This window comes from Folsomia candida, unplaced genomic scaffold (genome assembly GCF_002217175.1).
Source record: "Folsomia candida strain VU population unplaced genomic scaffold, ASM221717v1 Fcan01_Sc032, whole genome shotgun sequence".
Taxonomy (NCBI): Eukaryota; Metazoa; Arthropoda; class Collembola; order Entomobryomorpha; family Isotomidae; genus Folsomia; species Folsomia candida.
In genome coordinates this window covers 1,473,918-1,489,597 of record NW_019091224.1, presented here as the reverse complement: position 1 = coordinate 1,489,597, position 15,680 = coordinate 1,473,918, and the positions used below count along the sequence as shown (strand labels likewise).

The 15,680-nt window shown below is 35.9% G+C and overlaps 1 protein-coding gene across 1 annotated transcript in view; it reads left to right on the top strand.

Annotated features, from left to right (window-relative positions):
* Positions 1–33: 33 nt before the first annotated feature.
* LOC110860427 overlaps positions 34–15,680 on the top strand; it is a 75,671-nt gene continuing 60,024 nt past the window's right edge. The window contains exons 1-3 of the mRNA XM_035860384.1: positions 34–76; positions 156–1,030; positions 13,503–13,610. The gene's annotated coding sequence lies outside the window, so the exon portion shown is untranslated. The remainder of the gene's footprint in view (positions 77–155; positions 1,031–13,502; positions 13,611–15,680) is intronic.

Below are 15,680 nucleotides of genomic sequence, written 5' to 3'. Positions count from 1 at the left end.
TATCAAAATTAACAAATTTTAAAATTCCACATATTTTCACAATTTTCACAAAATTTTCATTTTCACCGCGAATTAGGTAGCGGCACATTTTTTCGGAAATTTATCTCTAATTCTATTTTCAAAATCTCACATTTTATTTTTTACTCATTTTTTAGGTGTGGTCGTCGTGATACACCGGAGGGGAACGTTTATGCTTATTTTAGACAAAGTTAGACACAGTGTAAAATTTAGTAAAAAAAACGGGGTAATTTGAGACAAACAGAGTTTACAAAAAGATACACTTTATAACAAACATTCTATTCAAAAAATTAGCATACAAAACAAAATTGTAATCTTTATAACAAACTTTTTCTTGAAAAAAAATTTCAAAAATTAGCATATTAAATTTTAATGCGAGTTAAAAATAGTAAATTCTGTACAATATAGGAAGAAATAGGCTAAATATTAACGAAAGTTGCCCAATATAGATCAACTGGTGCTATTAGGTTGCAAATTGTGCAAAAAATTTGATAGTTTCGCGAATTAATTCATTCCAGAGACAGAGATCTATTCTTCCTCTTAGTTTGCAAATTGTGCAAAAAATCAGCTAGCTTTGCAAATTAATTCATTCCAGGGACAGAGATCAACTGTTGCTTAGTTTGCATACAAATTGTCAAAAAAATCTGATAGTTTCGCAAATTAATTAATATCAGGGACAGTTAGTTATCTACTGTTTCTCTTAATTTTGCAAATTGTGCAAAAAAAACCTGATACTTTTTGCAAATTCATATCTTACATCAAATTCACCAGAGATTTACTACATACCAAAAGTCGAGTGACTCAAATCCGGGGGTAATTTGAGAAGACTTTCGTTCCGAAGGAGGAGAAAGTTTTGGTGAAAGCTGGCTCTCTTTGTGGTGAAAGATCCAGATTTTTCGGTCGTAATTTCTTCACTCGAGTCTCACCAACAAATCAGATCCGGTCTGGTCAAAATCTTACCGGTCGAGTTACCAGGAGAAGAACAACAACAAGTAGAAAGCTTAAGAAAGAGGTAAGTTGCAAATATTTTGGCATACTTTTTGCAAATTTTGGAAATGATGTGTGTCTGTTGTTGCTTGTCTTGAAGAAGAATGCGAAAAAGTAAATGCTTTTTTACAAAGGGGAAATAATTGGGGAAAGAATGGTAACAATATTTTGGTAAATTTTAAATAAAATTTTTGCTACCGTTCCCGGTAGACAGATTTTTTACCAAAAATGTTACCAAAATTTATTACAGTTCCCAAATTATTTAATTATTCCCCAAAATCTTGTTACCATCCCAAGATGGTCACAGTTCACCAAAATTTACCATAGTTACCAAATCAAATTTTCGGTACAATTGTAAATTCCAAAGTGACAATTTTACCCGTAAAATTAAAAAGTGAAAGCATTTATTTTTTTTCTGAGAAATGAATTTGTATCGCTTTCTCTGCACCGCTTTTGATATTTGAAACGATTATTATACCCGTAAAAAGTGTGCGTAGTTGCATAACCTGGTAACAAAATTGTTACCGAAAAGTAACTATATTTTGGTAACGAAATACTGACTAAAATAAAAATCCTTATCAATTAAAAAAATTTAGCTATTAACTTATCCCAGACAATTTTGCTTTCTTTCACTTCAAATCGTGCCAAATAAATCGTTATTCCTTCCTCAGTAATAATTTTATTACCACGGCTTACTTCTATTTGCTAGTTAGCCAGTCTAGTAATAAAACTGTTACCGAAGAATTATTATAATTAGATAACAATTCACGACTTTATCAATTTTTTACTTAAAATGACTAAAGTAATCCTCAAAATCTTGCTTTCTCTCACCTCAAATCATTCCCATAAAAATTTCCTCCCCGGTAATAATTTTGTTACCACTGCTTCCTCACCTACTTGAGTGTACGTACCTATTACATAAATGTGTGTCTTGCCATCCCACTAAAAAAGAAGGAGAAAGTAGAGAGAAAGCAAGTAAGTAAGTAGAGTAGGAAAAAAGAAAGAAGTAGAAAAATATTTTCTCTACTTTCCCCACCACTTTTTTTTCAAGGTTGATCCGCTCTCCTACTTTCTCTCTGTCTCACTCACTCTCCGGGGAATAAAAGAGCTTAAAATAAAACAAAACTACTTCCATCTCGTTGGTATTTAAGTAGGTTATGTATTCTCCGTCGGCTCCTTGTTGCTTCTCCCGTGGTATTTTTGCCCCATTGTTTTCCCCAAAGCCTAAAACACCACCGCCACCGCCCGATTGTTTTTTTTCACTCTTTCTCTCTTTCCTCAAAAAATGTCCTCGGACGTTATGTGTTACGTGAAAGTTTTCAGGAGCCAGTTCGTTTTTTCTGGAAAAAAGAACCTGTGGAGAAAGCACTTTAGAAATTTTGGAGAAATAGTTGTGGTTTTCTTCCGGGAACAAATTTTGGTTAGAGATCCAAACAAAACTTTCTACTTTTCTCAACGTAATTATTGGGAGTTAATTAAATCAATGGAGGTAATTTTTTTAGGGTGAAGGTGATGCTTATTTTGGGAATTTTGAGGTTGATAGGCTTGGATTTTTAATTTTTTGTGGAATCATTCGAATTTGTAGGAAATTTATTCTTGTTTTTCTGCATTTATGTGTTTTTTACGTGAAAACTGGGAAAGTTTTCAGGACTCACTTCGTATTTTTTTAATTTTCCCAATTTAACCTTAGTTTTTGCATTTATTTGCCACGCTGTGAAAGTTTTCAGCAACTATTTTTTTCCACGTAACTGAAAAACATGTGGAAAAATCACTTAACACAACAATTCCATAGAAATTGTTGTGGTTTTAATGGAAGAAATTTTGGTTTTCCACTAAATAAAACTTTCTCTTTTTCCCCACAGAATTATTGATGGTTAATTAAATGAATATGCGTAATTATTTTAGGGTGAAAGTGATGAGCACATTTTAAATTTTAAGGTAGATTAATTGAGAATTTTTGCAATTTTTCGGAATTTGTTCTTGTTTTCTGAACCTATTTATTAGGTTGATGTAAAAGTTTTCAGCATCAACTTTCTTCTACGAAACAAAAAACCTGTACAAAAAGCACTTTAGACCAGAGATTTTGTAGAAATAGTTGTGGTTTTGGAAGAGATTTTGGCTGGCCACCATATAAAACTTTCTCTTTTTCTTTACGGAAATCGTAGCTAGCTAACTAGATAAAGCTATGTAATTATTTTAGAGTGAAAGTAATGATAACTTAGAAAATTTTGAGGTAGATTTTTTAAATTTTCAGAATTTTGTATTGTTTTTTTTACATTTATTTTCCGACTTTCTTTCCCGATTAAAATTAAGAAAGGTTTTATTATATAAAATTGGTTTGTTTTTTAGCTATCACCTGATTTTAGGGGACAGAATTTTAATGTTGTTTCGATAATTTATAAATATATTGCATCGTTTTTCCTATTTTTGGACATTCTCAAATTGAGAATCTCAATGAAAGTATTCATAATTTTGATGCAAAATATGGCCAAAATTAGATAAAAAGTCCATGACAACAATTTGCCCCCCGTTTTCCAATTCTCTACCCTTTTATTCACAAATTTTGACATTTTGAGCCTAAAACAATAGTCTAAATATGGTTTTTTAATTAGCTTCCAACCAAAACATTATGTTATTTTGGTCTTTATTTATTGTTAACCCATTCTCCTCTCCCTACAATGGGAAAGCTGTTTAATTGGTTACTATAGAAATTTTACGGTAAATTTTAATTATTCGGAATTTATACTTGTTTTTCTGCTTTAAAGGTTAATAAACCTAAAAATCTGTTTTAGTTCATTTTCTAACTAAAACTTTCACTGGAATTCTGGGAACAGAATTTTCACGTGTTTAAAATATCGCAAAATTGCCAAAATTTCTATAAAAATTTATATTATTCGACCCTCGTTTTTCAATTTTCTCCCCAAACTATGGCTAATTTTTTCGCAAATTTTCACTCTAAAAAACAACTCAATTCGTAAGAAAATAAATTCTTCATATTTTCTCGCTAGAAAACAAAATTCGCTTTCACTGCAAAATTGGTTTAAAAAAATTAATACAATTTTAATTTGAATTTCACACCGCAAAATTCACATTTTTTTTTACAAAAGTCTAACATTTTCCCCCATTTTCCAATTTTCTCCCCGAAACAATCCCCCTTTCATTCGCAAATTTTACCATTTTCCATCTGTAACAATCATCTAAATCTATTTTTTAATTAGTTCCCTGCCAAAACAGGAGGCTATTTCGGTCCATATTTATTTTTAACCCATTCTGCAGGCCACAAAGGGGGAGAGGCTGGTGAAAGCAAGCGGCGTGGTGGTTATGATGACATGAGCGCGGGTGTGCGTTATGCAGGGATTTTGTTGCTCACTTTTGCTTCACTTTTGGTGAAGCAAGGAATTGAAATTTGCTTCATTTCATTTCGTGTGGAGTCCTGGTCCTTTGTGTGGAATGTGCACAATGGGATTCTGCTCCCTCGAATAAGTAGGTTCTTCTCCTCCGCTCCATCCACTCGCTGACGAGGTTCTCCTTACGTTCAGGCACCGCACAATCCGATGGGGACGTTATGGTCTGTCCATTAAAATTATTGGTTTTTTTGTACGTAAAAAAGGGTCTAATTATATAATAGGCTCGTTCCGATAGCAAATTTTGTTAGAAATTTTATTGTTCTTAATTAAACAATTTTACACTCTAGAGAAAATTATACGCTTTTTCATACGTTTCTTATACTAAAAAAGGTCTAATTTTAAAATACTAACCATAGGCTCGTTCCGACAGCAATTTGTTTTAGAAATTTTATTGTTTTTAATTAAACAATTTTACACTCTGGAGACACAAATGTGTTAGAAAAATTTTCCTGTTATGATTCTAAGTGCGTAAAAATAAAGTTGCCCCAGAAAAACGTACAGGGTGAAACCTGTGGAGACTGGGCCGTTTCTGAAATTTGTCTGAAAATTTAATTTAGACCCATATTAGTTCAATAGTGTCGTTTTCTTATCGAGGGCATTAATCTCCTGCTTTATAGATAGGGGCGCTTTACAAGAGCGCGGCGCGTAGGAAAAAGTGCTGAGTGAAAGGAGTAGGTCACTCGCCTCCGCGGCGCTTGGGATAAAGTGAAAGCAGCAACAGTACCAATTATTGGATGCGCTTTGCTACCCGGGCTCTTCGGAGAAAGTTGAGAGATTATGAGTGAAAGCAGCGAATATGAGGGCGCTTTGGCACCGCGGCGCTTGGGAGAAAGTAGCGAGGCGAAATTGGCTGGACAGTGGGTGAAAGCAAGAGTATGGCGATTATGGCATTGTTCTCCTTTTCCCCGTTTGTTGGCCGTAGGGATAAAATGATTACGACTTGTAGACACATTTTCCACTTTCTCCTCTCAAACCGCACTCCTGTGTACACACGTTTTCTCCTTCCAAAAAATCTACTTGACCCCCTCCCCAGAATTGGCACAAGTGCGTATTTTTTTACGTTGCAAAAAGAGTGCTAGATGATCAGCAAGCGGAAATTTTGCTTTGTACTTTTCTCCAAAAATTACAAATATTTACAGTACAAATTTTCTCACAAGGCGAAATATCAAAAATGAATTTAAAAATGCATATAAATATATTTTTAGACGGGAAAAATAACGATTTTTGTAGTTTTAAAATAAATAAAAAATTTATTTGTCATAATTTCTGACAGAAAAAAATGCACAAAACTTTGTAGTTTGACGTTTTTTTCGCAAATTTTGCAAAGTATTTGTACTTTTAAAATTTAAAAATCTCTAGTATTAACAAATTTCGCAAAAATGTTTGCAAAAATTTTTACCTCAATAATAAAATCGATTCCAATCCTTTTTTCCACAATAATCTGCAATTTTTTGCACACGTAAGACTTACTTTTACCAAAATCTCTCAATTTCACAGGTGCATAGATAAAACTGATTTTCCCCAAAATCTCTCATACATAATCCTGATTTCTACCCACTTTCCCTCTCTCTCAGAATAAGGATGCCATCCAATTTAGGTGGTTTTCATATTTGTGGGGGTTTCATATTTCTTGAGTGAATTGTTCTCATATTGTTGGCTGCTTTGTCCTTGGACGATTTCTGACTTTGTCTTCAGCTCAACAAATTCAATGGATGCGCAGTTAATTAATATCGTCTTCGTCTCCCTCACGGACGAGCTGGAGATGGCCACGCAGCAGCAGCGCTAGACTAGATCAGATCAGTGGCCGCTCAGTGGCCGCGGAAGCCGTGGGGACGTCGGGGGACAATGCCCCCCAGAAATTCAGACAAATCCCATCTTTCCCATGTTGACAAGCTTCTACTATCTCGCAATTCGAATGTCCCCCGTGCCCCCCCAACTTACGCGGCCACTGGACACGCTCCTATGAAAAGTAATACTTGGCCGGAGAGAAGAGAAAGGGAAGGAGAGAGATAACTAATATTTTCCATCCTTTGTTCAAAATCAAAGCCTGGAAACTAATAAATATGTGTAAGTCACGCTGCGTGCGGATTTCAAAGTTTGCTCCGGGACGCGTGATTTTAACCGCGCAATCCAATCGGAAGTTAGGGGACCATTATATTTTGGGGTTTTTGATTAAAGTCGTGTGCTTCATATTTAATAAAATTTCTTGTTTTTAAAAAAGTTTTTTTCTAAAAGTGCCATTTTTAAATTCTGGATCGTTTTAAAGTAGTAAAATAGGTACTTTTTGTGCAAATATTTTGTCCTTCGAAAATATTTTGATAATTCTTTTTCTCCTTGTCAATTTTGTGATGCACTGCACACATTTTCAAATTATTAGAAATTTTAGAAATTATTTGATTATATTTACTACAAAAAAAATAAATATAAAAGTTTCTTAATGCCAGATTTGCATTTTTCATACAAAGATATTTTTTAATTGCAAGCCTTATCTTTCAAATTCCAATTCATTCGCTTTTTCAATATTGTCAGGTTTAATGAGGGATCTCAAAGTGAGGAAATTTCAAATATTTCCACCTTTCTCCGCGGTCCCTGACTTTCCATTTGTGCAAAGTCGTGAGTAGTGAAAGTCGGTGAGTAGTGAAAGTCGAAGTTTTCTCGAGAAAAGTTTTCCCATAGAGGGATGATTATAGTTTAACTTTATTGTTATAATTCCCCCTCCCTCCCCCCCAAAGTCAAGCTTGTGGGGGGGGGCGTACGTGTACGAGCGAGGTGGGAATAATTGTAGTTCGAAAGCAGGGTTTTGAAAACCACAGTGTAATTTTATGTGATTTCAGTAAAACATGTGATTTTAGCACGTGGCCAAGTCAGAAATAAATTAGGGTCAAAATTCCCCCCAAAATTATAAAATCCCATCCTTCACGTTAGCAAGGTTCATAACGTTTGCAAAATCAAATTCCAGTTTTTATGATAACAGCACAATTTCATTTTATTCGAAATATTTGAATGATTTCTATGAGGCAAAAAGGGGCATCCTTCTCTCTATATTAAGTCAAGCTTAATATTCGAATTATGCCATAATTTTACCATTTTCATACCCGACTCGCCCTGTTTTGATCAATTTTCATCTTTCACATACAAAAATACAATTCAAAATACAACTTTCTCCGGAAAATTGAATATAAAAATGCTTAGAATTTCGTACTGAATCCTAACCTCAAGTCTGCAGTGTTTCCGGTTTAAGGAAAAAATCGCAAGAAATGGGAGAAAGTGGTTTCTTGCAGGTAAATATCTTGACCTGGGAGAAATGCATGGTGCAAGAAACTTGGCTGTAAATACTTCATACGGCACGCGATTAGATGGCGCACATTTCTCACAGTTTCTTGCACCTCCCATTTCTTGCATTTCTTGTTTTTCCCTGCAACAATTATGGCACACCCGCAAGAAATCAACCACTGTAAGGTAGTTTTTTCCTACAATTAAAAAAAGTAAGTTCACTTTCTCCCAAACAATATCATAAATCACAGAAATCAAAATTCTCGAATAAATCACAGGGTATGAAAATCACAAAAATCACACCCTGCAATTTTCACAGTTTAAACCCTACCCGACTTTCGAGAGTAGTGAGAAAAGAGGTGGCAGCTAAGTCTCGTGGGACCAATTTACGTGGCCGCACAGAAGCCCGAGTTGTGGTTGCGAAGGGAAACAGTTCATGTCTTTTCAGAGTTACTTACTTTCACTTTGGCACTAATTTATCATCCATCGCCACATGTCACGTGCAATTGGACAGTTTCATGGAGTCCATGGATTTTCATGACAAATTTTATGAAAGGATTAACTACATAGACTTGCTTGCTTGCTTAAAAAGCCCGTCTTTCCCTAATCCTTGTTGTCGCACGAGTTCTAAGCTTACTTTCAAAGGCGGGCTTTTACATGCGACTGCTGCCATTATGTGCTATCTCACCCTTTCCGTTAAAAATAACTGCAAAAAATGAGATAGCACCTAATGCACTTTTACTTCGATGTTATTATGGCTTATTTTGAAACTTGTGCTGTTACATATTGTCCTTTGTGCTGGCATTATGTACTATCTCATTTTTTTACGAAATAAATACAACCACTAAGAAATTAGATAGCACCTAATATACGTTCACTTCGATGTTGCTAGTTCCGAGCTTGTTTTGAAGTTTGTGCCCTTATATGTTGTCCTTGCTCATCGCATTATGTGCTATCTCACCATTTTTGTAGAAATAACTCCAAGAAATGAGATAGCACATAATGACTTTCACCTCGATGTTGTCCTCACCACGCGCGCTGTGTGCATCATGCCGACACCTTTTGCAAGAAGAAAGCTTGTGTTGAGTACACCGTAAAAAATGGGATGATCGCACAGAGAAAAATATCGCCACGTGCTGACCACCACGTGGTCGTAACATTAAGTAATACAAATTATCACCATGTGCTTATCACCCACGTGGTCATAATATTTCTTCCTAATTTTATAACCACGTGGTAACTTTTTCATATTACGACCACGTGGCGACATCCACATGACATATTTTCTCCTTTCACGTCGCCACCATTTTTTACCGGGTCCTCCTTCTTACCTAAATGTCGCCTTGTTACCAATTTATTTCCAAATTTATTTCTTTACCAATTTACCAAATTACTTGTCGTAGTTAATCTCTTATCATTACGGTGTAAGTAAAACGTTCGAAAAAAGTGCCTGTGACAATGAATCCGTGACTGTTTTTATATTTACCTTATCGTTACAAACGTATTTATTGATATGGTAGACTAGATACCACGTGTTGCATCGAAACTTTTACGTGTCCGTGTGTCCATTTTGTCCATTTTTTAACAAAAATGTGTGCTCCGAAAATTTAAATATTTACCTTCCCTCCTCCTCATCTCAAGAAGACTAAAATGACTTCGCGCCAATATTCCCTCTTTTCCCTGTCCTCCGCGCGGGCCAAGGCGCGCCGGGAGAAGTTTGCGCAGACGAGAAAATCACTCTCCGCGACGTGGGGGTCGGACAGCGCGGGGTGCATTTTGGAACTCCCCTCGCCCACGATTGGCACCCCGCCCAAACATTTGTACCTCTTGCCCCACGCCATTTCGCCCCTCGCCATCTTCACCACGCGCACCGGCACCGCGACCGCGGTCCATTCGAGTAGCGGCGAGGACTTGTTGGAGGGAGGAGGGGGCCCTTCCTGTTCTTCGGCGGAGGGGGGAAGGTGCTGTTCTGCCGCCGGGGGGAGTGGTCCCCTCCGGAGGAAACCCACCATGATGCCGCCCCCCGTCCTGGCCGGCGGGGTCAGGAGAAAGCATCGCCCTTGTTTTAGAAGGGATGCCCCTAGGGTGAGTGTGCAGGATTTCTTTTGGCCATACAGGGTTAGGAAAAAGGAAGGGTTTTCTATATAAAAAAGGTAAATATGTCGGATTTTATTCGACGTTTTTGAGTTTGAACTGGGTTTTCTTGTGTTTTTGCAAGGATTTTACTGGTGTTTTTGGTGGATTCATTGTGATTTTATAGTGGTTTTATTAGACTTTTTACTGGATTTCTTATGTTTTTGCAAAGGTTTTTGTTAGTATTTTAAATGGGTTTATTGCATTCAGAGTGGGTTTTATTGCACTTTTTCCCTTAGTTTTATTGGGTTTTATTGGGTTTTCTTTTGAATGAACAAGGTTTTTGTTGTGTTTTCAATGGGTTTTATTATGTTTATAGTAGGATTTACCTGAAATTTTTGGAAATTTTATTTTACCATGTGCTATTGGGTTATTAATAACGTGGTGCTACATACGTTTGCGTCGGATTTTTGCCATGTTTTCATATGTAAATCTCAGAAAATTCTTTATCTCATCAAATTTAACCAAACCTAAAACACCAATAAAACCCTGAACAAAATGGTTAAACCCTTCTTTCTTCGTAACCCGTCCGAAAAAGGGGGTAAACCGGGGGATCTGAGTACCCGGGGTAAAGTGGGATTAGAGAGAGAGAGAGAGAAAGCGTATGAATAAAGGATGAGGAGCGAGAGGAGCGAGGAGGAGATGAATAATTGAATTTGTTGAATACTAAGTTGGCCCAGAGAGAAAGTCACTTTCACCCGTGACACCACCGACCGCCTCGCAAATGAAATCCACACGCAACACGTTGCATCCAAAAAAAAAAATGAATAGAATTTTACTCTTTTTAGTCGAATAATTTTACGAATTTTAAACCGATTATTAAATAAATTTGTTCCGGTTTAAATTAAATAATGAATTTTTTGGGAGGAGCAGTTTCTTAAAGGGAGAAAATTTACTAACTTTGTTCAATTTGGAATTTAGCAAGAAAACTTTTTTTAAAGGTAAATGTACTTAAGTTATTCCTTTATAAAGTTATCGGGCTAATTATCTTTAAAAATAGAGGAAAACTAGGAAAATTTATTAAATTTATTCCTTTTAAATCTAACCGGGTATTTTTTCAAATATGGAAGAAAATGAGAAAAATTCAAAAAAAAAAAATTCAAAAAAATTAAGATTTTCATTTAAATTCCAATTTAAACTTCGGTTTAAATTTCCGTTTAAAAATATTTTTGTAAAGAAGCAAAATCAGGAAAACTCAGTAAATTTGCTCGGTTTTAAATTTAACGCGATAATTTTTTAAGATATAAAACTAAGAAAATTTACTAAACTTCTTCTTTCTAAATTTCCCGCCAAATTTAAAGGATATCAAGCTCCTCCCGCACTTTCTCTCTCTTTTTCCAAACCCCCCAAAAAACATTTAAACTTTCGAGAAACTTAATTCCGCTCTCATATTTCCCATCCAGCTCGCGCCAACCAAAGAACAGCCCGCGCATCTCGAAGCGTCCGCATCCACCCCGATAAACCCTTTCTTATCCTCGTCCCTTTCAGAAGATGGCTTTCCCGGACTGCGGGAACGTTCAAAATCCTTTTCAGACTTTTCAAAATCCTGGGAACCATTCATCCCTTTGGGCCAAAATTCAAAAACTTCCAGCCCCCTTCCCGCCAAACGTACCACCCAACCGCCCTCCCGCCTCGACCTTTTTCAAATGCGGAACAGTCTCGATCACCAAAATTGGATTTGCGAAAAATGCGAAGCCGACGCGACCTGCGTTTTAGTCGCGCAAAAAAAACAACAACAAAGTAAAATTTTACCCGCGAAATCCAAAATTTTAAAAGGTCCCGCCACCACCGTTTTCGGGGACGCTTCCCCGCCATTTTTTCGAAAAGCTAATACACTCCCGGAACAAGAGAAGGATTCCAGAATCCTAGTCGCGATGCGAAATGCGGACAAAAGGCGGGAATTTTTTGCTAGAAAGCATACAAATTCGGCGCCAGATCGGTACACGGGGTTTTCTGAGACGGCCACGTCTTCGTCGACGCCGATGGCGGGAACGACGACGATGACGGGGTGGAATGAGAATAGTTTGGCGGAAAATATACTCGACACGACACGTATGTAGATTCATCTGTGAGTTTGATGCATGAGGAAAAAGTGGAAAAGTGAAAGTTACTTTTTATTCTTCTTCTTCTTCTTACTTTCTCTTCTGTCTTCGTCTCTTCTCTTCTGTCTTTCGTCGTCTCTCTATCTTTGTAGATTTAAATAATGTCACGTGTGTAGTGTGGGGTAGTCAAATTTGGATATCTGGTTTCCCGCGGTGTCTCATTTTACCCTGAGCAGAAAATAAAAATAAATAATCCTCTAAGATTATCTGTAAAAACCTGGTGTTTTTCAAAGTAAAGAGCTTATTTCTAAGCTTCATGTTGGTTTCGTTTCTTGGGGTAAAGTGACACATGGCGGGAAACCTTGTGGGTACATTTTAGGCGCCACTGTTAAAAGTATGTCCGTAACGCGGCACAATATCATCAGGTGAAAGTGAAAGTCCCGTCAAAATTTGCATCTCTTTTATCTACTGAAATGTAAATAATAATAAAATATGATTCTTTTTATAGAAACTTATTGTAAAATCTACTTTCTAAATATTTTTAGTTTTGCGTAAAATCTGAAAAATAGTTTAGTTTTAAATATGTCATTGTACAAATTCGTTCCAAGTTTTTATTTAACAATCTTACATAATACTCCTGCGCTTTCACCAAAATCACGCGCTTTTAGGGAAATTAGGACAAAGTAAAGTAAACTTTTACTTAAACTATTAGAGACCAGCTTTTATTATATGATTCATAGTACGCGCTGAGCAATCCATGCTTTCACGAGATTTCAGGAAACTTTTTTTACACACTAATTGCTGTTTTTTTCTCGTCTCGTCTCAATGGAGTGACTTCCTTAAAAATATAATAAAATAAGCCCGCAGTGGTGTGGCTACTTGTGCAGCTTACAAAGTCAACCTGCTTTCACTTTACGCGCCAAAAAAAGAAACACCTTCTAACTAAAAATGCAAATAAACTAGTTTCTCCACGGCGGGAAGTTTGTATCTCGGCTGGTTTTGGACTAGCCGAGGTTGCAAAATTCCCGCGGTGGATAAAGACCGTCTCACATATTTAAGTCTGTCAAACAGTGTCAAGACTTTGACTAAAATTGACTTTAAGAATATATGTGTCATAATTAATCTGTGTCTTTCTCTGTGTTTGTGATCCTACAAATTTCTACAACAACTACATTAAAATTTTATTTTTTACTGTTCCGATACACGATTTTTATAGTTTTCCTTCTTCACAAGCTTTACATTTCTTTTCGTATCAGGGCAGAAATTGGGACCAATTTTTCTGTAAACCTTCAAAATTCTACAAATAAGACTATACACTCGCCAGAATGTAATCTGTGAAATTTATATTTTTCCCGTAATTCTTTATTACACACCTAATACCGTTATTTCATTTGTGGAAAGTTCACATTTTCCTTGAACACGTGGTTATTTTCACCTCTCATAAACACTTTTCGTCTTATTCCACACGAAAATATATATCTGCAGGGATAATTTACATAATTGTATAAATGTACATATTTAGATAACTGTGTGATTATTGTCCTGCTTTCACTACTACTGCGCGCGGCGTGTGCAACTTTTCCACGGGCGGATTTTAGTGGGTGTGGTGGTTTGGGGTAACTTGGTGGTTGTTGGTTTTCAGGTCGAATCTGCGGGAATTGCAGGGAGCCGATAACCAAGTGTTTGGACGGGGTGTTAAGAGTCACGCGCAAAGGGGACACGTCGACCATAACGCCACCATCCGTCGAAGGTCAGTCCAATAAAAATTTGCTCTTTTTTATATGCTAATTTTCTGGTAAAGAAAACTAATTTTTAGAATTTTTACTCGTTCATAATTAACAGACGATAAATTTCCGACTTGTTCTCAATACCATGCAATGTAAAGTCATAATCTGTTGCTATGTTAAATTCTGGAGAATCACGACTCCAAAAATTTGTCCAAAATTTGCAAACTTTCACTGAAATCCACTTTCTCGACAGTGTATAATATAATTCTGAACAAATCATAAATCTGCCTCGCAAAATTAAAATTAAGTGCTATAAATAAATGTGGTAATTAAGTCATCCTAATTTTTGTCCAAATTTTTGGCACCATTTGATTTCCCACATAAAATCAAACTTTTACAGAAAAATCACGGTCTTCCAAGAAATTTAACCTTACGTAACAAAGAATAGTCAATATTTCGCAATAAATTAGCATAACAAAGTCGTCTTTGAATTGATAAAAGTCTGGATATTCATTCACCCAATAAAAAAATGGAGCCATGCAATTATTCCAATTTCAAAAAAATGTATGCATCCCAGCTCCTCGTCTGAAAGGGGAGAACATCTATTTATTTACACTGATTCCATCATGTCCTCGAGCTATTTTTTCTAAAGTTTTTTTTTCAAGACAAAGTTGTTCAATAGGCAACAAATTGTTTTTTGTCCACAAAAAGGAGAAAATCCTGGCATTCAAAAAAATTATCGTGGTGAAAGTGAGACCGGAATATGATCCTTGCAGCAAGGATGTCATTTCATCATAGATTTGAGTAAGAATTGGTAAAAATCTCACTTCCATGGGTATTTGTAACCCCATTTTTACCACTTGCTCAAAATGAAGTAGGAAAAATGAGAAAAAAACTGTAAATTTCCTATTTTTGCCACCATTAAAATAGTTGCAAGGTAGGGAAATGTTATTTCGCCCAATACGCTATAAACTAACGGCTTTAATCACAATCAAATTTCAGATTTTCCACCCAAAATAGTATAGTAAAAACGTGAAAAAGTGTCCATTTCCCATTTTAATTAAAATGGTTGGAAAATGGCAAAAAGCGTTCTTTCATATTTTTCCTCCACGTTCATTTAAAAGCTCTTATCAAAAAGCTACTCGAAAATTATATTTCCCCATTTTTTCCACTGCAAAAAAAACACTTTTTCCCATCCATAAAATGCATTCTGAACGTGAAAGTAACACTCACTATATGGGAACACTGTTAGTTTTATGATATTTCTTTTTTCACTACGTTTTAGATCAACTTCTATCTTACAATGCGATGGTGTGAAGTGTAACCCTCCGATTTGGCTGAAATTTTGAAATTAGGTGGTCCAAGTCAATACAACCTACGTTTCTTCAGCAAGTTTGTGCGATGGTTGGAGTTTCTCAAAATATTTGAGGTCAAAGTTGAAAAAACGGCCGACTTTTTTCAGGCGCAGTGAGAAAACTCCACTTCCATTCTCTTCCCCTCGCATTGATTTTATTCAGGTTTCTCACTCACACATACGCCTTCATACACAAGCATAAGTAGTGATGCAAAATAACAAAAATAAAACATTATTATTACCGCTTAAATAGGAATTAACAGGCCTTATACTCGCGAAATTTAATTCATAATTTAATAAGTGAGCTGTTTACTTCTTTGTATTAAAAATTCAGACAAACATTAATTTATAAATTCATCAACGGGAAATAAACATGGAAAAACTTACTTTCCATTTCGAAAGCGTTGGTTATTCTGATTTCCAATTCATTTGAAAACAAAGACCAAGACGCATGTGCAATGAATAATTAATGTTTTTCTATCATAAATTAAATTAACATTGATGAAATCTATAATTTTTCGGAGTTAAAATCAATGCGAGGGGAAGAGAATGGAAGTGGAGTTTTCTCACTCCGCCTGAAAAAAGTTAGCCGTTTTTTCAACTTTGACCTCAAATATTTTGAGTAACTCCAACCATCGCACAAACTGGCTGAAGAAACGTTAGTTGTATTGACATGGACCACCTAATTTCAAAATTTCAGCCAAATCGGAGGGTTACACTTCACACCATCGCATTGTTA